Source organism: Rousettus aegyptiacus, unplaced genomic scaffold (assembly GCF_014176215.1).
Source record: "Rousettus aegyptiacus isolate mRouAeg1 unplaced genomic scaffold, mRouAeg1.p scaffold_m13_p_13, whole genome shotgun sequence".
Taxonomy (NCBI): domain Eukaryota; kingdom Metazoa; phylum Chordata; class Mammalia; order Chiroptera; family Pteropodidae; genus Rousettus; species Rousettus aegyptiacus.
In genome coordinates, this window is record NW_023416288.1 from 8,639,951 (window position 1) to 8,662,880 (window position 22,930).

Consider the following 22,930-nt stretch of genomic DNA (forward strand, 5'->3'; position numbering starts at 1 on the left):
TAACAGCCTGCTACCAAGTTCTCAGTTTTTGATCTCCCTGGAATATGCCATCTCAGATTAACCCTCAGCAAAAAAAAAAAAAAAAAAAAAAAAAAAAAAAAAAAAAAAAAAAAAAAAAAAAAAAACACCTTATTCTCATGCCTATGAAATTCCTATTGTCTGCTCCAATCTTATGGACCCTCCAGGCTGGGAAAGCTAATTTGGACTACTAGACATGTGGTCATACTCAAAAGCCATTTTGTTCTATTCTTTCCAAATAGCTATATATTTTATGTAAGGAAAAAGTAGCAAAGACTCTTTAAAAACTCAAATTCAAAACACAACAGAAGGGACACAGGAAGTTTTACTGAGTAATTGAAGTGATTACATGCAAAGCACTTTCACATAATCAAGGAGTTTCAAAGGAGGGCAGAGGGTGATTGACAGTGTTGGCCACCCTTGAAACTACATCCTGATTGGAGGAAATAATTACAAGCAGGGAAAAAGAGACCCAGTACTCTACGTTTCTTTACTGTCAGATCTAATCTGGGAGAAGAAAGACAATAGTAGAAAATAAAGTTTCTTGGGGAATAAGAAAGCAATAGTGGAAAATAAAGTTTCTTGGGGAACAAGAAAGCAGGAGTTTCTACTGTACCTACAACAAATTTTCCTCTTTTTTTCTTTTATTCATTTATCAGACACCTACTATGCTCAATGCTGTGAAGAAAATCAAAGGATATGATGTCATAAAAGCCCTTCATGTGAACTGTAAACCTATAAAAAGACATAAGTTGTCATTGTGGATATTAACTATTTAAAAAAGTAATCAGGGCAGATATGATACAACATTAAGCTTGCTGTCTGTCTGCCAGAATGTACATCTATTACATGTATGTGCAGACAGATGCAAGGCAATTTCAGTTGAAACAGTCATGGGGTCACTTGACTCCAAGAATTTTAGAGCTCCAGGAAAGCATTTGAAAGCCACTGGGCTAGAAGAAGGTGTTCAGATATCTCTATCAGCTGTTGCTGCTTTGGCCCTTCAGAAAGAGCCAGCCTGTTTCCTTCATGTCTTGGAAATGCTTCTTCCTTTTTCCCCTCTTTTTTTTCCACTCCAATGCTTCTACTTTTAATTCTTGATCTTTTTTTCTAAAACACCAAGGTTTGACCCTCTTCCCTGAAGATTTCCAGATTCACATTTATCTTTTGATTTCCCCCAGTTGCCCATTGCACTTACTAAAAATACAGTATTTAATTGCACACTTTTAAAAAATTACTTACTCAATGTATGGATTTCTCATAAGACCCTGGAAGCTCATGAGATTATTGTCTACATCTTTCGGAATACTTATCACAAGTGCCCAGTTTTAAGAGTCAGTTTTAGAAGGCTTAAATCCTGGCTCTGCCACTCAATTGTCATGACATGTAGGTAAGCCACTTACCATCTCTATGCTTTATTTTCTTTATCTATACATGATGATAATACTCATATTTCCTTTTATGGTTGTTTTAAGTGTTAAAAAATAATGAATTACGGTGTTTAGTTTCTTCATTTATAAAACGGTGATAATATCCATATTTACCTTTTATGGTTGTTTGGAATGTAAAAAATAATGAATGTACAATATATAGCTCAGTGCCTGGCACATATTAAGTACTCAATAAATTTTAGCTAATATTATTATCAGCATTATAATTACTTTCTCAGGGAAGTCTTACTAAATAGAATTCTGTTGAATAAAAATTAGAATAGGTCTATGTTCAACATTTTTTCCCAAGGAGAAAAATAGAAACTTTTCAGAATGTCACCCATTCATAAGAATGCATTGCCAAAGCCAAATGGGAGGAAACTAGAAAACCCTGAATGGAACTGGCTAAGCAGAAAGCGTATTAGACTAAACGACAAGCTGGGTAATGTAGGGGAATAAGGCATTAATAAGAAAGTGTGGCTTTGAAATCTCCGGTCACCCGTGGTCAAGCTGGATTAGCAGAAAGTGATGCAGCCCAGCTGCCTTCCTCGCCACTGAGCCTTCCAGTTGCAAGTGTTTTCTTAGTATTTAATCCTGTCTTTGGGTGCTCTGTTCCATCGTACGCTTAAATCATTCTCTAATGTCTTTAGTAGATTTTATAAATTAATTATAGGTGGCAAAATGTAACAGATCTAAAAAAGAAGTACAGAACTTGGATAGTTTTAGAGACACAGCTAACTCATTATTTCAGTGTAAGGACTGGACCACCAGTTCTACTGTGTGTTTTCTCACTGTAACAGAATAATGAACCATGAAATGCCGAGCAAAACTTCAGATTCTACCAATGCCACAGACAACATTATGGCATTTCAAAATAAAATATTTTATAAATTGTTTACATAGTGAAGCATTTTAAAAAGTCTTTTCTATAGTGTTTACATAAGTTTTTTAATCTTATAAAACAATAAGAATTTTCTAATTTGGTTATTCTCTCAGTAATCTTGTTAACTAAAATATGTTGGCCATTGGCCCAACATCATCTTATATGTAAAAAAAAAAAAAAAAGCTACTTTACAAATAGCTTTTTAACAATTTCACCCTATATATGACATATAAGAAAATAGTCAAACACCGAAACCTCTTTAAAAAAAATAAACTGTAAAAATAGTATAATCACCTGGAGATATTTGTGATCACAAAAACAAGTAAATTTCCCCAGACTCAGTATCTCAGTATATAGTGGGCATTACTGGGAACAGAAGAGAAGAGAGAATTTTCTTTTAAGCCTTCAAAAAATTTTTTTCCAGATTTATTGAAATATAATAGACAATTAGTTACTCATATTTATATTGTACAAATCAATGAGTTTTTTTCAATTCTAGATAGTATACAAAAATATAATAGTTTTCCGTTGCACAGCAGTCATTAGAGATCTATAACTCACAAAGTGCTCACCCCACTAAATCTAGTACTCCTCTACCCCTTACATATTTATTATAACATTGTTAACTATTTTCCATATGCTACACTTTGTATCTCCATCTATTTTGTAACTAACCATTTGCATTTAATCCCTTTGCCCTTTTTCATCGTCCCCCCTATGCCCCTCCCACTAAGTAGCTCTCAAAATAGTCTCTGTATCTATGAGTTTTTTTCTTTTTTGTTGTTTTTATTATTTTGTTCTTCAGATTCCATATGTATGTGAATCATGTGGTATTTGTCTTTCTCTATCTGACTTTTTTCATTCAGCACAATACCCTCTAAGTCTATCAAGGCAATATTTTTTCCCACCCCTTCCTTTTAGTCTGTGTGTGTCTTTTAATCTGAAATGAGTCTCATAGACAGCATATGTAGGGGTCTTGTTTTCTTATCGATCAGCCACTCCTATCATATGGTTGAAGCACTTAACTCTTTTTCATTTGAGGTACTTTTAGTGCCTCAAAACTACATTGAGGACTTTAGTTATTACCATTCTTTATTCTTGTTTTTGAGACATGATTTTTCTTCTTAAAGAAGTCCTTCAACAGTCTCTGTAATACTGGCTTGGTGATGATAGATTCTTTTAGCTTATTTTTATCTGGGAAGCTCTTTATCTGTCTTTTGACTTAAATGATAGCTTTGCTAGATAAAGTATTTTTGGTTGTAGATCCTGGGTTTTCATCATGTTGAATATTTGGTGCCAAGCCTTGCATAGTTTCTTTTGAGAAATCAGCTGCCAGTCTTATGGGTGGTTCCCTTGTAGGTAACTAACTGCTTTCCTCTTGCTATTTTTAAGATTCTTTCTTTGTATTTAAACTTTGGCACCTTAATTGTAATGTGTTTTGGTGTAGGCCTCTTTGGGTTCAACTTTGTTGGGACTCTCTGAGCTTCCTGGGGTTGTATGTCTATTTCTTTCATTGGGTTAGGGAAATTTTCCACCATTATTTCTCAAATATCTCTTCAACTTCTTGTTTCCTTCATGTGCCCCTATGACACAGATATTTTTACATTTAGTAGTGTCCCATGGGCTCCTTAAATTATTATTATAGTCTTGGCTTCTTTTTTCTTGCCATTCTGATTGAGTGTCCTTGGCTTCTCCATCCTCTATAGTGCTGACTCAATCTTCTTTATCCACTCTGTTCATTCCCTCTAATATACTCTTCATCCCAGATAATGCGTTCTTCATTTCTGACTGACTCCCTTTTATAATTTCCATTTCCATTTTTATGTTTTTTATCTCTTTGTTAAAGTTTTTACTGAATTCATCTACTTTTCCCCTAAGTTCATTAAGCATATTTATAACCCATGTTTTGAACTCTGCATCTGTTAGATTACTTGACTGCATTATTGCTGGATCTCTGTTCTGTTCTCTCGTATGTTTTTTGCCTCTTTGTTTTCCCATTTTGGCGCCTTTCCATATCTGTTTCTACATACTAAGCAAAGCTCCTGTTTCCTGGTCTTATTAACATAGCTTTGTATAGTAGATGTCCAGTTCTGAGAGGGGTTCAGCTACAGACCACGTTTAGACCCAGCCTCTACCTCTCCAGGGCCCCCTGTTAAGATTTAGCAAGCAATCCACAGATGCGGTGCCTCGATAAACCATGCCAGAAACTGTGGTCAGCTGCCACCAGTGTGATTCTAGGTGCTGCTCATCAAGGGGCACTAGACTCACCAAGGACACAACTGGATGTGGCTTGGAAGGGACTGCAAGTTGGAGGAGGTGGAGTTTCAGGGAATCCTCTGGACGGAGTGACCTCTGTTATCCAGTTTGATGACATCTCTGCTACGACGACACTGAGTCTGCAAACTGAGAGAGGGAAGGGCTCAACAGGGAAAAATGGATTCCACCAGCACATCTTCTGGGAGCCTTGCCTCCAGCCCTCACTTGGATAACTCTGTGTCTCCCCTATAAGTCCCTGGTGCCCCCTTAGCAGCCAACCCAGTGCTGGTGCTCAGAGCGGGCAGGTCCAGCCCCATGAAAGTCCTCTCGTGGACACTGCCTCTTTTAGGGACATCTGCTGCTGCCACTGCCACAGCCTCTACCCGGCTCAGCCACTTGGACCAAGGCAGCCTCGTGTCTTCGCCTCCTCTTACCTTCTACTGTTGCAGAGTGAGTTCTTATTTCTCTCCCTAGTTGTTATGCACTGTTCATCTAGAATTTGCTTGCTGTTTACTTCATGTTTCTGTCACAACTTTAATTTGGTCGCAAGAGGGATAAACAAAGCCTCTATCATCTACGCCACTTTTTCCACTTTGAAGAAAGAATATTTTTAATTCTTGTTATTCTCCCTAGTTTTGGCAATCAAAAAATTGTAGGACAGGATTCAGCCACTCATTTAATGTGTATTTATGGAACTTTTTCTATGGCCCTGAATAGTTATAATCCTCTGGTATGCAAAAAAAAAAAAAAAAAAAAAAAAGCATATATGTTTTATTGTATATACTTAGATATGTACATATATGTATATGTGATTTATATATGCATATAGTGTACATATGATATGTGTCTATATCAGTCTGCAACTATAGAGCTCTTTTTATGTGCCAGAAATTGCTCAAAAACTACCCATTTAATAATTTTAACAACCTAATGAAATACATATTACTTCCGAATTTGCAGATGAGTTAACCAAGACACAGAAATGTTAATCTTCTAAACTTACACAGCTATTAAGTGACTATAAACCTAGACGATCTGCATCCACAGAAGTGAAAAGAATAATTTCAACTACAAAAAGAACTTTTAATCATGGAAAGAATAGAACATTACATCTGTTTTATAAAATTATAAGCTGTTAGGTAGCAGAAAACGAATTTACTTTCAAGTTTGAACTTTAGGAGTTTGTCTTCATGAGAAATATTTTAATTATTACTAATAAAGCTTATTTTTCTCCAGTCCTTAAATCGCTCTTATATTGGTAATATACCAGAGAGAGGTCTTGATCATGATACTTGGCATTTATGTTTTGTCATTTTTAACAGTAATTTTTAATAGTCACAATACTCATTTAATAGTCATAACTGTCATTTTTTTAATAGTCATGACGCTCCAAAAAAAAAAAAAGTAATACAGATACTTCAGGTAAGGATTGAAATTTCTTGTGCAGTTTTTTATTATACTAAATTACTTCCAAGTAGCACAGCAAACGTTATTCTATCCATTTAACAGATTAGAAAACTGTAGCATAAAGAGGTCAAGAAACTTGCCACATCTCATTACATTGAACACAGATGAGACTGAAAGCCAATCTCACATTCCTACTCCAGAATTTTTCAGTCATTTCATGCTACCTTCTCACATCAAACAGTACTTAATAGTTCACAACAAATCATAATAGAACCATTGGGTTTAGATAGTCCTGGATTATGTTGTGGTCCCACCCTGTGTGCCTATCCCATCTATCTATCCACTGTGCGATTTCACTTTCAATAACCAGCACTTTCTGAGGGTGACTGCACAGACCTGGGAATTTTTATCCTTTTGGAATGGTCCGGACCTTCCTTGCCTGAGAGAACAATCCTGAGGCACAGCTTAAACTCAGAGTGCCCCTGCAGTGTCAGGTGGAAGCTGTCTGAGATCACTCCTTTGTTTGGCTTATTCCCCTTCCCTGTCCTGCTTCTCTCTTCTTTTACCATTTTCCCTAAGGTGTTTCTTTAATGAATTGCTCATATCCGTATCTTTGTCTCAGAGTCTGCCTCTGTGGAACTTAATCTAAGAAAGTTAATATTTACTTATTATTAATAATGATATTATTATTATCATCATCATAATTAAATATTTGCTTCTGTACTATCTCATGGACTGCAATACTCTTATATTATATTTCTATCTCTTCCTGAGATCTAGATTTAGGTAGGCAACTACTGAGCACTATCTATGTGGATATTTTTAAAGTTTTTCTAACATCTAAAAGAGAATGCTTTGTCTTCTCACACTCTCAGAGCCTCTCCTTATCTCTTTCAGTGGAAATTTCTTAAGGAAGAAACATCAGTCATTTTAACTTTCTCTTCTTTTTTACCTTCTTATATTAAATAAGTCCCCAATACTTACCTTTTTTTTCAAGTAATTTTTAGTTTTCTTTTTATTACTACTTTGTTTACATTCCCATCTCTTATTTCTTGTACTACTCTAATAACATTTTGTTTCTCCATTGTCTCAATTATCTATCCTCAAATTTATCTATACCATGAAGATCTTGAAATATGACCATGTTATTTCTTTGCCTGGGGAACTGGCGACTGTCCAGAGTCTGGGATACAAGCCTCTTCCTAGCCCAGCCCTAATCAGAATCTCCGGTCTCATCTATGACAAATTCCTCCACTCAATTCAGTGCCAAAGCTGGTCAGAACCACTGGCAAGTTTTACGATGTGTCTTGCACTTTACATGTGAGTGTCCATGGAGTTTCCCTTCCACTGGGAACGTACTTTTCCCAGTTGATCTGGCTCCTGCTCATTCTTTATCATTCTACTTTATAGCCCAACACCGCCACTGAATTATCTATTCTGTCTTCACCAGACAAAAGTGGGTCTTCTTTCCTCATTTGTACAATGAACTGGTTACAGTATTTTTCACATGGTTTTATCACATGTGTGTCTGTGTCTCTCATTTAGGCTCTTAGCTCTTTGAGAGTAAAGACTTGACTAATCAACTGTGTATTTTCAATTTGAGGCACATACCAGATGAATGTAATACAAATGTTGAAAAAACAAAATATTTTGTGAATAAAGTATATATTTTGTTAAAGTGTTCTACAAATTCAGGGGCCTAGATTTATAAAACTTTGATAAGTTATTTTCTGAATTCAGAAGTTGTCCAACCTCTATCCCAATTCCAGGAATCCCATTAATAATGTTCCCTAATATCTATGGTTCTCCCGCAAGCTGCTTATACATACTATTTTGAGTTTTATTTCCTTGTCTGCAAATGGGGAAAATTATGCCTATCCCACAGATAATATGTGGAACAAATAAACAAACAACCACCTCAGAGTTTACAAATGCAAGTGTTACTGTTGGCACTAAAGAGTAACAGCAAGAGAAGCAACGGCCTCTGAGAGTACCAGGAGGGAAAGTTTATCAATTGTATTTAATGCATCCACTCCTTTTTTGAGAAAGCCTTAAATCCACATTTCAGTACACAGTGCTCATCCACTTAAAATGCTATTAAGGATGCCATATAGTAATCTTTCAAAGGACAAAAAGAAACACATATATCTCCAGAATCTCTCGTGGCTAATAATTACATCAGATTGAATCATTTAAGATATTCCATTAAGTAACCAAAAGGTTATTATAAATTTGGCTGTTTCCAAATTTATTGTACATAATTCTGGATTAAATATCTCATCTTTTAAAACAATATCTTTTTATTAAGGAACATGTTAAACATTGTACATTCTGTGTTCTGAAGTGTATTTATGTCTAAGAAAATGATATCATTTGCTTTTAAATGTTCTTGGGTTCAAATAATTATTTGATTTTATACAAGATAGAAATAGATATACAAATTACTCTATAAATATTGATTGTAAGTATATACACGCATACACACACATATATACACATGCACACACACACACACACACACACACACACACACACACATATATGCATTGCTAAGTCAAAATGCATGAGAACATTTGAACTTCTCAGATTTAAACGTTAACATATTTAGCCATGCCTGTAAGAACTAGTAACCACTAGTTATGTTTTAAAAGATATACAAATTGACAGATGGATACTTTTAGTAAAATTCCCTGATTGATCTTGAACTCCCTAAATAATAAATCTAAAATTTTCATTTCTTTGTTACATAAAAAGGCAAAATTTTTCAGGTGAATTGTATAATGTACATTGTTCAGTAAAGTACATGAGATGGTACAAACGATGAGAACTTTTATTTAAATTACTCCCAATAGAAATTTAGCTGTAGGTTAGAAAATAGTCAAAATTCAATAAGAAATATGTTTACTTAAACTGTAGTGTATATATATCTTTATGTTGGGAAAAATAAATGGAATTATTTATAACAGACTTTCACTAATTAGACAGTAGCTAAAAAGAATCTTTGTACAGTTTAAATCCATTTAACCAGTGTTAGTTAGATAATCTCCACTAGCACCAAAACATGAAATCAAAATGTAAATAAAGATCAAAGACTTTGCACAGCTGGCGACGGTGGCAACTCAATTCACACCAGGCCTCATTGAGCAGTTAACAAAATCATGTTTAATAGCTATGCTGAGTGTCAGTGTCACTCTGAAAGCAGTATGTGGTTGGAGATCAGTAAAGAAAAATGGAGAAGGGATGATAAAGGAGAGAAGCTGAAAATATCAGCAAAATTCCCAGGAAAATCCTGCCCTACAGAGAAGAAAAATAATTTGTGCTTTAAAACTTATTTCACTCTTAATAATAAGCAGATTCCTTTTGCAGATAATTATTCAGAACTGTTTCTTGAGTTAGTAAATATTTTTGATTTTCAAACAAAACCACAGGACATTATCAAGTAACCTTAAGTAAGATTTGACATACTGTATACCATCAATTTCTCTCTTTAAATCAGACCTGCAAATTTCAAGTCACTTGCAAGGGATCAAGAGCGAATTGTGGCTTACTTATATAAAGTTGCTTCAAACATAGAGTCTTGATTCATGGAATCATATCAAAAAACAGGGTAATAAATATGAATTAAATTCTTTTGGAATGATATTATTATGCACAGCAACAAAAGGTGGATCTCACAATTTGAGAAATAGACCATTCCCCCATTCTCTTTATAATGCCTTTTAAAGTCTGTCCACAATACATCTGGTGTTTGTTCTCCTAGACTGAAAATAACTAGTAGACCACCAGTAATTTAAATTGTACCCTGTTCCAAGGATATTTGACATGTGGTCCCTTTGGAAGAACTAATGCAAAAAACTGGCTCTAACCCTGGAAATAAGGTTACTATAGACCCACAGAAGGTTGCAATTAACTAATATCAAGAAGGTTAACCTGCAAATTTCTCTCTCAAATACATACTAATCTCATTTGTAAACCATTTTATGCAGTTACAGAGAATGAAATAATTAGAGTTATAATGTTTAATTTTCAATTCGATTTCTTTTCTCTGAAAAGAAAAAATAAGAAGGAAATGTCACATTAAGTTAATAGTTACCAGTCTACCAAAGAACACACACACAGTGAATTTATTTAATGCCTAAAGTTTATAGGTGACAGAGAGATGAGAGATTTGTTCTGAAGACCATAATATCTGTTTATTTTTTATTTAAACATGCTTAAAAGAAATAAATAAAATTTTATATTTTAAGGTCTTCCTCCATCATTCTTCATCATTGTGCTTTCCTAGTGGGTGGGGGGAAATAATGGATTCACTACAATATGAGAGTATGAATGGTTAGAAATTATGTAATTTAACCATTGCATTTCATAGATTAGGAAACTAAAACCCAGGTCGCTGAAGCAACTTGCGCACAGTCAGTAACTGGCAAACAAGAACTAGAAATCTGTTTTCCTGATTCATGATCCAGAATACATTTTACAATACCATAGTGTCTCTCATAAAATATTCTGCATGTATCTCTATAATTGATAAAATGTGGGCCATACTTAACTATAAGGTTAAAATGGAAGCATATAAAACTTGGTGACAAATTTAACTATATTTTTACATTAAAAGTTTCTAAGTTAGAGGGTTTTTTTTCAATGGAGGGGGCAAAGAGAGTGACCTTTTACTTAAAGGAAGTAATTTATTTATTAGAAATTTTTAAAATAAAAGAATCTGATCAGGAAACATTTAAGACTTATGACAGTTTTAAGAATTACTTTGGTTTCACGTTGACTCTTTGGAACAAAGTGCATTAACTAGAACAGGGAGAAACATGTTGCTCCAGTATCCTATGAATTATAGTGCTGCGTATCCAGGCATGATAGGACCAGTAGAAACACGTACCAAGTTAAAAAAACAAATATAATTAAATAAAAATTAAAACTGGCATAGTTTATTAATTTAGATGACAATTAAAATAGAAGGTTTGTCTATAAAATAGAGATTAATGTATACTTATCCCCAGGATAAATAATTTGTTGATCATTTTAGTCATTTATATTTTGCCTTATGCCCTGCAGCATTCTCACCCCAATGACCAAACTCTCTCTCTTTCACCTTCCAGTTCTCTTTTTTCTTGGTTCATCACCTATGGAAAAGTGGTTCATTTATTTCTTCCACATAGATATTAAATACTGAAACATGACTCATAACACCATTATCCTAAAAATGCAAATATGTATGCATGAAAATTATTTTTTATTTTTATAATAAATTCAAAATAAAACTGAACAAATAATTTGAGGCTAAAACTGTGAATAATTTGAAGTGAAGATTTTCAATAGGGAAATGAGCATATGAGGTACTTAAAACAATATCACTAACAATAAAGTTAATAATCACCATAAATAAACTCAGCAGTGTGAATAATTGAATATTTTTACAAATAAAAATATCGGATAATATTACATGAAATTTTGACATACTGTTAAATATTTTTAGTCCTGGAAGTTTGATCTTGAAAAATATCAAAAATTAGGAAAGATATTAAATATGAGTAAAAACAATATTCAGCAACTCTTTAATATAATATAATATCAAGTTAATTTCCAAAATACATTTGACTACTTTTATTTTTGAGACAAAGTCATCCTAACAGAAATATATTAAAGTTTATTTCAAGTTTTCTATTAGAGTTTGGAAAGTGAAGTGATAAAGTAGCAATGAAACCATAATTATTGGTGTGACTCGTTGTTGCAATTTCTTAAACCACACTTTTCTCATCTGAAAAATAGGGAAACTAATAACGTCTCACAGACTTGTGTTGAGTTTCACAAATAACGTACATAAAATTCCTGGTGCAGAAAAGGAGTTTAATAAATGATAACGAGTATTGGAGGATATAGGCTTGGCAAAGAATGGGAGAAATTTCAGAAAGAGGACAGGAATAGAAAACAGCACAATTTTGCTAGGTTTGGCTCTATTATACATCATCTTGGCAAGAAAAAATCATTTGTACAATGCAGCATTTTTTTACACAGGTGCAAATATATGATTTATGCACTTATAACTAAATCTGTCTTTACACATGGTTTACTGTGTAAAATGGGTTTTCTTTTTTTCCAAGGGATTTGTGATCATGGTATCTGTGTATAAAACAAAGCAGAATTGTTGAGAATGCATAACAATAGGAATTGTGGAAATAATGATGTCAAGAAAAGCTTGAAATATTTGAAAATAATTTTTAAAAATGCCAGTATATCTAAGCTTATGGTCATGGCTTACTTTTAAAAAATTAATACTGGTATCTAATATACTATAGTTGACATCAATGTGTAAGAAATAGCATTCTTCAAGTAATTATATGAGTTGAAAGAAGTTTAAAATTAAAATTATAGACAGTATGCTATTACATAAAGATTTATATGGAGGAGATCATTAAACATATGGTAAAATTTCAGTTATTCATTTGTTGTCTCTGGAACCATAGGTAAAACACTGGGCCTTAGTTTTAATAACAGTAATCTAGGTCAGTGTGTCACTGGGTTCCCATTATTTTATTTATTTTTAAATTTTCTGTTTGTTTAGCCATGAAATCCTTCCCTCAAAAGAAAGCTTACTCTTATGCCTATATTTAAGACAGATAAAACTTTGTTTTCTGTAATTGAAGCAGAGATGGTATACTAGCATTCTTCCATCTTCCAGATTGGCCTACATTCCTTTGTCCCAAATACTTTATATCATGGAATCCAGTTTCAAACAATCTTTTCAGGGATCTTTCGATAATAAAAACATTTGATTCAATGGTTCATTTAGAACAGGTGCTACATTTTCCTTAAGAATATGTCCCCCTTTTAATTATTCAAAGAAGAATAATTACCTTATCTCACTCATTTATAAAAATAACATTAGATACGAATAATCTATGGTTCTCCAGAAAAGGCAGTACATTATGAAATTAAAAAACAGTGAGTTTTAAGCAACAAAATTTGGTTTGGTTCCATTTTTCTCCATTTACAACCTAGGTGGCTAGGCCAAATCTGACTTTTCTGAGCCTCAATATTCTCAAATATCTAATGTACACAACTATCTGTACTTATTTCGAAGGATTGGTGTCAGCTTTCCAATAAGATAAATATACAAAAGTGTTTTTAATATTTATAACATTCACATTCTGTGCTACAACCCCGATTTCCACAGAATCAAATAACAAATTCTGTTCAATATTCAAACTGATTGCTGATTCACTTCTTACTTTAAATCTCTGAAAATAACTATATTTTTCATAAATATCAATGTCATCATAAAATATTGCAGAATTTCAACTTGCAATAAAAACTACACGTATATACTTCAATTATTAATTGATTACTAATTATTCACTACAAGGGAAGTAAATATTCAAGTATAATAAAAAAAAAATCTGAATGCAATGGATTGTTTCTTTTACTGACATTGATATGGCAATTCCCACCGAGTTCACGGGAATCCAAACACTTTTCATATATAAGCTCAGAGATTCCAAAAATAACATGGAAGCTGAAATTCACCTTTTTGACTTTTCAAAGGCTAAAGCTGAAGCCAAAGCCAATTAACAGATTTGGGCCAAATTTAAAGACCGAAGGTCTTTAAAGAAGTTCGGATTATCTTTAAATACATTTAAAGTTCACGAGTCCTTTCTTGTTTTATATTTGTTCTTTTTTCATTTTGTCTTATTTTTATTTTATGGAAATGATTATCATTTCAAATCTCTCTGAGAGTAATTCATAAAGATTTATCTAAGTTTCACCAACAGTCAATCTGCAGTCTCACGAGTGTCCATGATCAGATCTCTCTCTTGGTTTAATGCTTGGTACAGCCATCTCGAAATCTTTAATTTTTGAACAAAGGTATCCGATTTTTTTTTTTTTTTTTAGTAGACCCCACATATTATATGGTTGTTCCTGGCCCTAAGCCCACTCTTTCTTCTTAGGTCAATTTTACTCTTCCTAATATTTACCTTATCCTCTTATTTTCAAGTTGCTTCTCCCCTGCAACTCTCTAGTCATCTTTGGTTGTCTATTCATTAATTAAGGTGAGGCATAATGCTCTTGTCATACCTGTTTATATAAACAGGGCTTTGCCTTAAAGTGCTCAGGTGAAGAGCCGCCCCCTCCTTGTAAGGACTTAAAGCTTTCTCTTGGGACATTCAGTTTCTCCATGGAGCAAATTTCTAATTAAATGTGACATTAATACAATCATCTTTCAAGTTAAGATCACTCCAAGGTACAAATGAAAACAGACCCCCTTTTTAGCCTCCCCATGTAGCAGAATGTATCTATGTAAAATAATTTCCCAGAAAAATCCATTGCTACAACGATCTTGTTACTTTTCCATCAAGCACCCAACAAATAATTTGTTTCAAGTGTTAAGCAATATAAAAGTTAAGATTAATTCAGTAAGAGAAATGCTGTTTGAGTAGCTAAAGGAAAGCTACTTTTTAAGTAAGGTAGTTCAGACATAGAAAATGCCAAAGCAAATTCAAGATAAGAGACTTCAGTGTTTTTTGTGGACATGAGAAAATATTAACCCTGATATGTCCCGAAGCATGCACACATATATTGGCACCTCATCATAAATATTTTTAACTATAGAAAGAACTGATGCACTGAGATTTTGGGATGTGTGAAGAACGCTGAGGATGCTGAAAAAAAATAGTAAAATCAAGTCTCACTTTAATTTGTCTTACTCTCACTCATCTCATATTCAAAGTGTTATCTAAAAATTTTAAAAATAACCCTAAAGTGCAATCCTTTCAGTAGTCAGAAATCCTCTTCTCAAAAGGTGCTCAAAATAATAAAGATTTACTGTGACACTTTAATCTGTGCAAGACACAATTTTATTTGTAAGAAAATAATGTATGATTTTATATATTATGTATGTCGTATATAATATAAAGTGTATATTATATATTATGGACTTCATAGAAAATGAAGGCCATATTTCCTGGTTTATTCTCTCAATGCATATTTCCATAAGTAAGTTTTCAAATAAAAAATACTAAATTAAAATGAAGGTCTTACCATAGAACTATTGTCACTTGAATGGCTTTATTGTACAGTAAACTACCCAAATTATTTATAGATTGTGGGAGGTACAATGTGTGTGCAGGTGCATTTACATATATAATTCTTTTTCCTTGGAAAAGGAAATGAAGAAGATTTAGGATGACTATCAAATTATCACATGGATCTTAACCTCAACAAAGTTTTAAAACAAAATCGCTCCAGTTTATGAAATTAAGGATGCAGAGCAGTGACAGAAATTGAGATAAAGTAGAATATATTTTTCAATTTCTTATCCTTGCCACTCTTAAATAATTTTACTATCATTGTGTTTGAGAAAAATATAAAAGACATTTAAGATTTGGTGATACGAAAGTTTAATCAATTGATAGCTTTCTCTATGATTTGGCTCTAATTCTGGGCCCCAAATGTATCATAGCTGTCAGAGAATCTATCTGCCTACTTCTTGCAAATGTGTGTTTTAAAAAATTACACCTTAAACTGTTTCATCTAGGAAATGGGACTAGCAGAGGAATTGGTATTAGTGATAAATACTTTTTCTTTTAAATTAGGGTATATCTAAATTTTGATGAAATCATTGGCAATAGATTACTTATTAGTTTTGTTTTTTAAAATATACAAATAGTAAAAAATAAATAAATTAAATTACCCTATCTACATTAGGAAGATACATTTATCAAAACCAACAGAAAAAAGCATTTTCAAACTCTCTACTATAACGAAAAGCCTTTCTTATTTTTTTTGTAAAATATTGACCTTAATCTACAGCTTTTTATTTAGCCTTATTTTCAGTATGAAATTGATATTAGAGTATCAATATATTTTATTTTACAGTAATATATTTAACATGTATTTTCAAAATATATTTTATTGTATACCCAGTGTGTTCAAGAAGATCTGATTTTCACTCATTTTATGGGAAGCAGCTGTGTGAAGAGAGTTCTGCATGTGTTTTTAAATGGCTGTCGAGGGTGCCCACAGGGATTAAGAACGTGCATGAGCCCTGAAGTCAGGTTTGCATCCTAGTTCCGACACTGCCCATCTGGGTGGCTTTGGCACTTATTGATTAAGTACAGTTGTCATTGAGTGTACCATCTTCATAGAGAGATTGTGAGAATGTACAACTGTAAAGTACCTAAAACAGTGCCTGGCAGATAATAAGCACTCATTAAATGTCAGCTAAGACACTGCTACAGTTGCCACTGCCACCTGTATCAGACATTGGTCAGTTTGGTCTGATCAGCCAGCAATTAATTGTCCCTCTTGTAAGAGAACACTAATTTCCTTTTGAGAAATTGCCACCCACATTGAGTGACCTTGGTGGGACTGTAAATTCAGATGCCTACTTTCTCGCTAGGATCCTGGGAGGGTCCTTCCTCTTACTGTCCCATAGAATTGTATGTGTTTGTGTGTCACCCAAGCTCAGCCAATCACTCTTTCACAAGACTTTAAATACTGAACACCCTATAAATATGAACCCATTTTTAAAAAATTGGCATATTTTTGCTTTTTAAGGATGGCTGTTTATATTTCTACTTCCTTGAAGATGATAGGTTTACTCCCATCTCCTTCCCTCTCCTTTTTCCTGCACTCTGGTTGGAAGGTAGAGGTGGGGAGGAGAGAAGATTCCCATTTAAAGTACTTCATTTTCTCCTAAAAGATATGTCTCTGGGTTAAATGATATGTTATCTCATCAGATCCTTAAATTTCACATTTATTTCAATTCAATATTTCCTCTTCTCTCAGAATAATTTGCTGAACCATATTTATTTTGATCTAACACAGTTTACTGGCCATTGACACAGTGGGAAGGGGTGGGGGTAAAAAATGATGGCAAGAGGAAGAAAGCAATTCTAGATATCACGTGGCTGTTACAAGGTATAGAAGCCAGGGCAATGGAGAAGTTGGGCTAATTCATTAGCATAATTGTGCTGGGGAGAACTGTCAAATTCTTTCTGCTATTGAGACACTGTCACCTTGCTACTATTATAGACAACAGGAAAGTGAAACTTACTGTTGCCTGGGAGAGGCTGTCAGACTTTTCCAGCTACTGAGACTCTAAAAAGTCTGGTTACTCTTGGGTCCAAACCTGATTTTTCAACCTTCCCTTTGATTTCTGGGAGCTCCCTCAATATCTTTTCATAAATGTTTTCAAGTTACCCAAAGGTGATAACTTGAGTAACTTGAAACTGAAGACTAACTGAAACAACGCTGTCTAATGTCACTTACGAGAAAAAGTCCTAAAAAATTAGTGCTAAGAGAAAATTTGTTTTCCTAATATTCTACTATACTTCCTATGAGATAATTTATTCTTTTTCTCTTTTTGCTTAGCTGTTAGGAAGTTTGAGAGTAGAAACTGCTCATACCTATAGTAGCTATCTTTAAGCTAAGATTTTGGGGGGGAAATGTCTGTTTTTCTCTAGTCAGTACATCTTTGCCTTATTTGAATTTTTACCTTATTTTAATTTTTAGCTAGATTTTACCTTTATCACAAATTGCTTCTCTTAAATGATGCATTTAAGAAATTTTTTAAAAACCTGAACTTTAAAAAATAACCAAATCAAAGATAGGTGGTCCGTTTTTATTTCAGACTATTAATGCATTGCCCCATTTCCATCTACTCTGCTATTCTCCTACACATACCCCAAAAGAATCTGCTGTGAAGACATAATTTTTTATTCAATGTAATGAATTGGTCTTCAAGTTTCTTTTATCACTTTTTTTAGACTGATATTTGCATGCGTGTGTGTATATATATATAGGTTTGAAACTTCAGTGTTCGTAAGTCAGATTATCGTGAACATTTGCACAACTGTTTTTTCCCTCTGATATTTAATGTCATTAGCCTTTTTCTTTATATTTAAACTCTTCAGTGACACTCACTAATGATTAATGACCCACTGGCTCGTGCTGCCTTATAACATGAAAGTCACCGAAATGCCTTTTCCCTAGAGAGCAATTATTCTATGGAACAATATCCCCTACCTGGTGCATTGAAGTCCCAAAAGCTGGCTGTTAAACTTGCAGTTGTAATTCGTGAAAAAGTCCAGAAAGCCAAGTTTTGGACTGCTGGGGATTTTATGCACAGTTTCATTTTACTAGAATAACTTGTTTCTTTTCAGCCTTTCCTTGCAAAGATTTTGAATAAGTGGCAGTAATGGCAAAACTTGAATTAGATATGTTTCTATTTAAGTCCAAGGATACCTAAGAGCTTTGTATCTTCCAGCTTTTTGGTTTGTGAAATTATACTGCTGACATGAAAACAAAACAAAACAAAACAAAACAGAAATTCAGGCATTTATATATATTCTGATGCTCACCCATTTTGATATTTCAATTTGGGTAAGGCAACTAGAAAGAGAATGCCACTCAGGCATAGAATTTTAATATATTTTGAAATAGCATTGAATTTCAACATATGATTCTGCATGTAAATCTCTGGTCCTTGAAATAAAGGATATTTCCTAATCTGATACTTTTCTTGTCAGCAGAATATTCAGAATATTTGGCTTAGGATAAGTATATAAATAAAACCAAAATTATTAGATTTGTAAAAGCTAAAGAATTTACTAACCTCCTTGAGATATTTGATTCTAAGGGATACCTTGTCAGCTTTTTCTATCTGCTTATAAAAATAATAATGCATGTTTACTGAATCAGTCAATTGATTAGTAAAATATAACTTTTATGTGCCTTCAATTGTTTGATGCTATGACAAGTACAAGTGGTATTAGTTCTGTAAGTATTTATAGTAGCTTTGGTAAGATAAATCCACCATATCCATTAGAGCACAATGAAAGATCAGAGCATATGATACTGATGAAAATCATATGAATTCAGGAAATAGAAAAATAATTACAAACTTTCTTAATCATAGAAGATGGGGGACATTGATTTTGAGCTGAGCCTTTAAGCATGATTACAGTTTGAATAAGAAAAAACAGAGGTAAAAAGGAAGGAAGAGAAATTTATTCAAGATGAAATTTTGAAGCAGAAATAAGGTGACTTGTGTAGGAAGGTGGATGGGAAATGGCCTCCCTTGAGCTGAGAGTAATGTTAGACGGTCCTAGGAAAAAGACTTAGATTAGAAAGACTCAGAATCCCAGAAGTGTTTTGACTAGCTAGTGGCTGTGAATATTGACAGGCCACTGATCTGAGGCCAGAGTAGTGGATGATAGAGTGTAGGCAAGGGAGTCATCTCAAGGCTTTTTCAGTAATTTAAGTCTGAAGTGATGAAAGCCCCCAAGTAGTGAGGTAGCTGTGGGAATCAAGCAGGGGAAGCGAAGATGAAGGGATGATAACTCTGGGGGCTGGTTCATAATTATACGATGAAGGAGCAGAACGACTAAAAGATGACTCCAAATTTCCAGTCTCTTTCAGATGACTAGAATAATAGTACCTGTTAGAGATATGATGTAGTTAGGATTTGAGAAATTGAATGTAGTGGCAAGACAGTTCAGTGGCAATACCTTACGAGCAGTTTGAAATATGACTCAAGAGAACTGCCGTAAGATCCAAGATATACATGTACATATCTCTTGAGATATGTGTTTCTACAACATGATGACATTTGGACGAGTGTCATACAAATTAACAAACAGGAAACTGGGAAATCTAAACTGATTTAAAATTTAATATAAGTAAAAATAAAATGTCATATTGGGAAATCTCATTTATTCAAACTTAATATCAGGTGGTCCCAGATAACTGTCTCAATCACTTTGTGCATCAGTCTTCTTATCTGTAAGCTGGAGCTAATAACCCAGGCCTTTCCCAACTCAAAATATCTAAATATTTTCATCCTAATCACGCTTTATAGTTATTTAAAAGTGACTTTTTAGTTAATTAGCCAGTAAGTGTTTGACTTGTTTATTCTCTCTTACTGATATAAGGTACATAGGTAACATACAAATTATGTATGGCAATTTCTTACTAATGTGCCCATCTACATCTGTTACTTATTGATAGCTACCTCAATTAGCCAGCTATGGGACTTACTCTCTGAATATAACACGTACATTACACAACTGTTGAGTAACATGATACAACTGATGTCCAACAAGTCTACTGCAACTCACCACCGTGTGCCCAGCACTCTGCTTCTCCCATTATAGAGACCTGTGGGAAACAGTGGAATATGGTCGCACTAACGGTGAAGAGAGGAAAGGACTGAAAAGAGTGTGCCCTGTTCCCCAGACACCATCAGACAATTAGCAACCATAGTATTCTACAGTTGCAAGAGAGAGGAAGTGGAATGGAAAGAGGAGAGGGAAGAGGCAAAGTTAACTGAGAAAAAGAGTAAATCATGGGGAAGGAGAAAACAAAGTCCAGTTCTTTTCAGTCCTTAGCAAGAGTCCAGAGCTCCTCTTTACTGAATCACTTTACCACTCCACTCTGTGATACTTGAATTCTTTTGTGTCTCCTCTATCTTGTATCTACAGTCTTTACTTTCCAAAATCTTCGGGTCCAGAGTTTAGGACCATCTTGTTCATCGTCATCTGTCAACATCTAGAAGGACACAAAAAGGTAGAACAGTGATAAATGAGAGAGTTTTCTGCCCTTTGCACTGTTGTGAGATCACAACAGTAACCTTCTTGACCTCAAAGATCACTATTATCAAATAAATTAATGTCACAAAATGTGAAGATTGTATCGTCCTTTTCTTCTCCTTTTACTATATATGATACATTTTTAATAAGATTTCTTACACTTAAGTCTTAGAAATTCTATTTTATATTGTTCTAGTCATAATGCGTTTATTATATATTTTAATCTCTAGGCTAGATTCAGTCATTATTATTTTTGAATTTCTTGATTTTTTGATTAAATATTTTAGACCTTCTCTATAATTCTGTATGAAAAAAAGCACTGAACCAAAATTTTGTAAAAATTATTCTTGTCTCAACTCTGCCTCAGTAACCTTGGGTAATTGATTTCAGTATTTTTAAGTGTGTATCATCTCTGAAATGCAGTTCTCTCAATTTAAACTTGAGATAATAATATTTATCTTACTGGGCTCTTATGACCTTTAGGTAATATACCTATAGCATTTAGTGACTAGTATTATTAGATGCTAATTTGAAAATTTTATCTTCTTTAATTTTTAATGAATCACAAATGTTTTGTAATGTGGGATGACTTCAGTAGTAGAGTCAATAATGAAATTAACAAATCAAGCCACCTGTAAGTGAAACATTATTGAATTCAGAATCTTTCAATTTTATAAAAAATTATTTTTTTAAATATAGAGAAAGATAGTATTTTCAGACAAATAAAAATGTTGGATAAAAATAGAGTTAACAGATGTTTAGAACCTCATACAAGTTGATAGACACCTCCATGTTCTTGGAAGACAAAGCAGTTAAACCACTGCTGATCCTGGTCCACCATCAGCTTGACACAGACAGAACATTTCCTTTCACAATTGCCACCTGCTCCTTATTTAAGTAGCATTTTAGTTCCACCATCAAGGCAGTATCAGGAGAAAAGAAATGTAGGGAAATATCTGTGTGCTGTTTTTGTGGGCATAATAAAAAAACAACTAAATGGTCATAATGCTATTGCAAATAAACTTATAAATATAATTTTAAATTTAGTTTTAATTTTTGCTGATTATTAGAATTATGAAGATTAAAAAACAGAAAATAAAAAAATTTAATTATTTAAAACAATTCAATACTAAAAATAGTTTTAAAGAATTACAGCTTGCATGTTATATACATATCTCTTTTCTTTCACTATATATTAATGTTTTGGGGTACTAAGTTCGTTTTCTACATAGGGGAATTATAAACTGTATCCATATTTGATTGAAATTTTAATAAATGTTTTAATAATAGAGCAATATTAATATATGTATATTTTCTATTTTAAGGAATTTTGTTTCAATTTTGCTAAACCTATGACCTTCCTAAGGGTATCTCCATATTAATTAATAAGATGTATAATTGGATGTTTATCTGAAAATTAGTAATATAATTTTTCTCCATTCACATTTTAAAGGAAACAACCTTGTTTTATGTTGTGATTTCTGTTACTAAGATATTGTACAATTTTTTTGCAAACATCCTACTATATTTTCTGGTACCAACAATCTTAAAGAGAAAAAATTAGATTTCCTTTATTCTAGAGTTTGGCACATAGAATTCTCTTTGTAAAGTATTTATTAATTTTGGAGGCTTGGTCTTTACTATGTTGAGATAAAGTATATAAACACTGGAGTTGGGAAGAATTAGTCAAATACTAGCTCAGCTTCCAAGGCAAGTCATTTCAGTTTCCTTTGCCTTATCTGTGCACTAGAGCTAATAATAATGCCTTTCTCAATGGTTTTTAGAAGCAATTACAGAGGCAGCCCCATGTGAAGACTGAACACATGCCCTAGTAAAACTGTTAAGCACCCCTCCCATGCTTGGCATCGTCCTGGGAACAAGGAGGTTAAGGGCCTGCACACACACACACACACACACACACACACACACACACACACACACCACTCTTTTCTTCTTAGGGCTGAAAGAGTTAATGGTACTGTTCTGAAAGCCTCTATTTTCTTCCAATAAAACCACAGTTTACAAATACAAACTTGGTGCCCATTAACATAAAAAGGAATAGAGTTAAATTAGTTTTCACTTTGGACCTACTGTACCTCTTTCTACCAGTCATGCCGCAAACTGCCAACCTTCAAGACGGCACAAGGTTTACTCTCTGCACTTAACCACACAGTGGGGAAGAGGCATTGTCTCGCTTTCCTATCAGCTGGTTTATAACAACCTCCACTCAGGTCTCACTTAGAAAAACACAGATCCAAGGGAAAATCACTCTGTTTGGGACACTTCCCAAAATATATTAAACTGAACATTAGAGCAAGTTTTAAAGGGTAAAGAAATTT

At 33.5% G+C, this 22,930-nt stretch overlaps 1 pseudogene; it reads left to right on the plus strand.

Annotated features, from left to right (window-relative positions):
* Positions 1-22,930, plus strand: part of LOC107501280 — a 54,648-nt pseudogene that overhangs the window by 17,140 nt on the left and 14,578 nt on the right.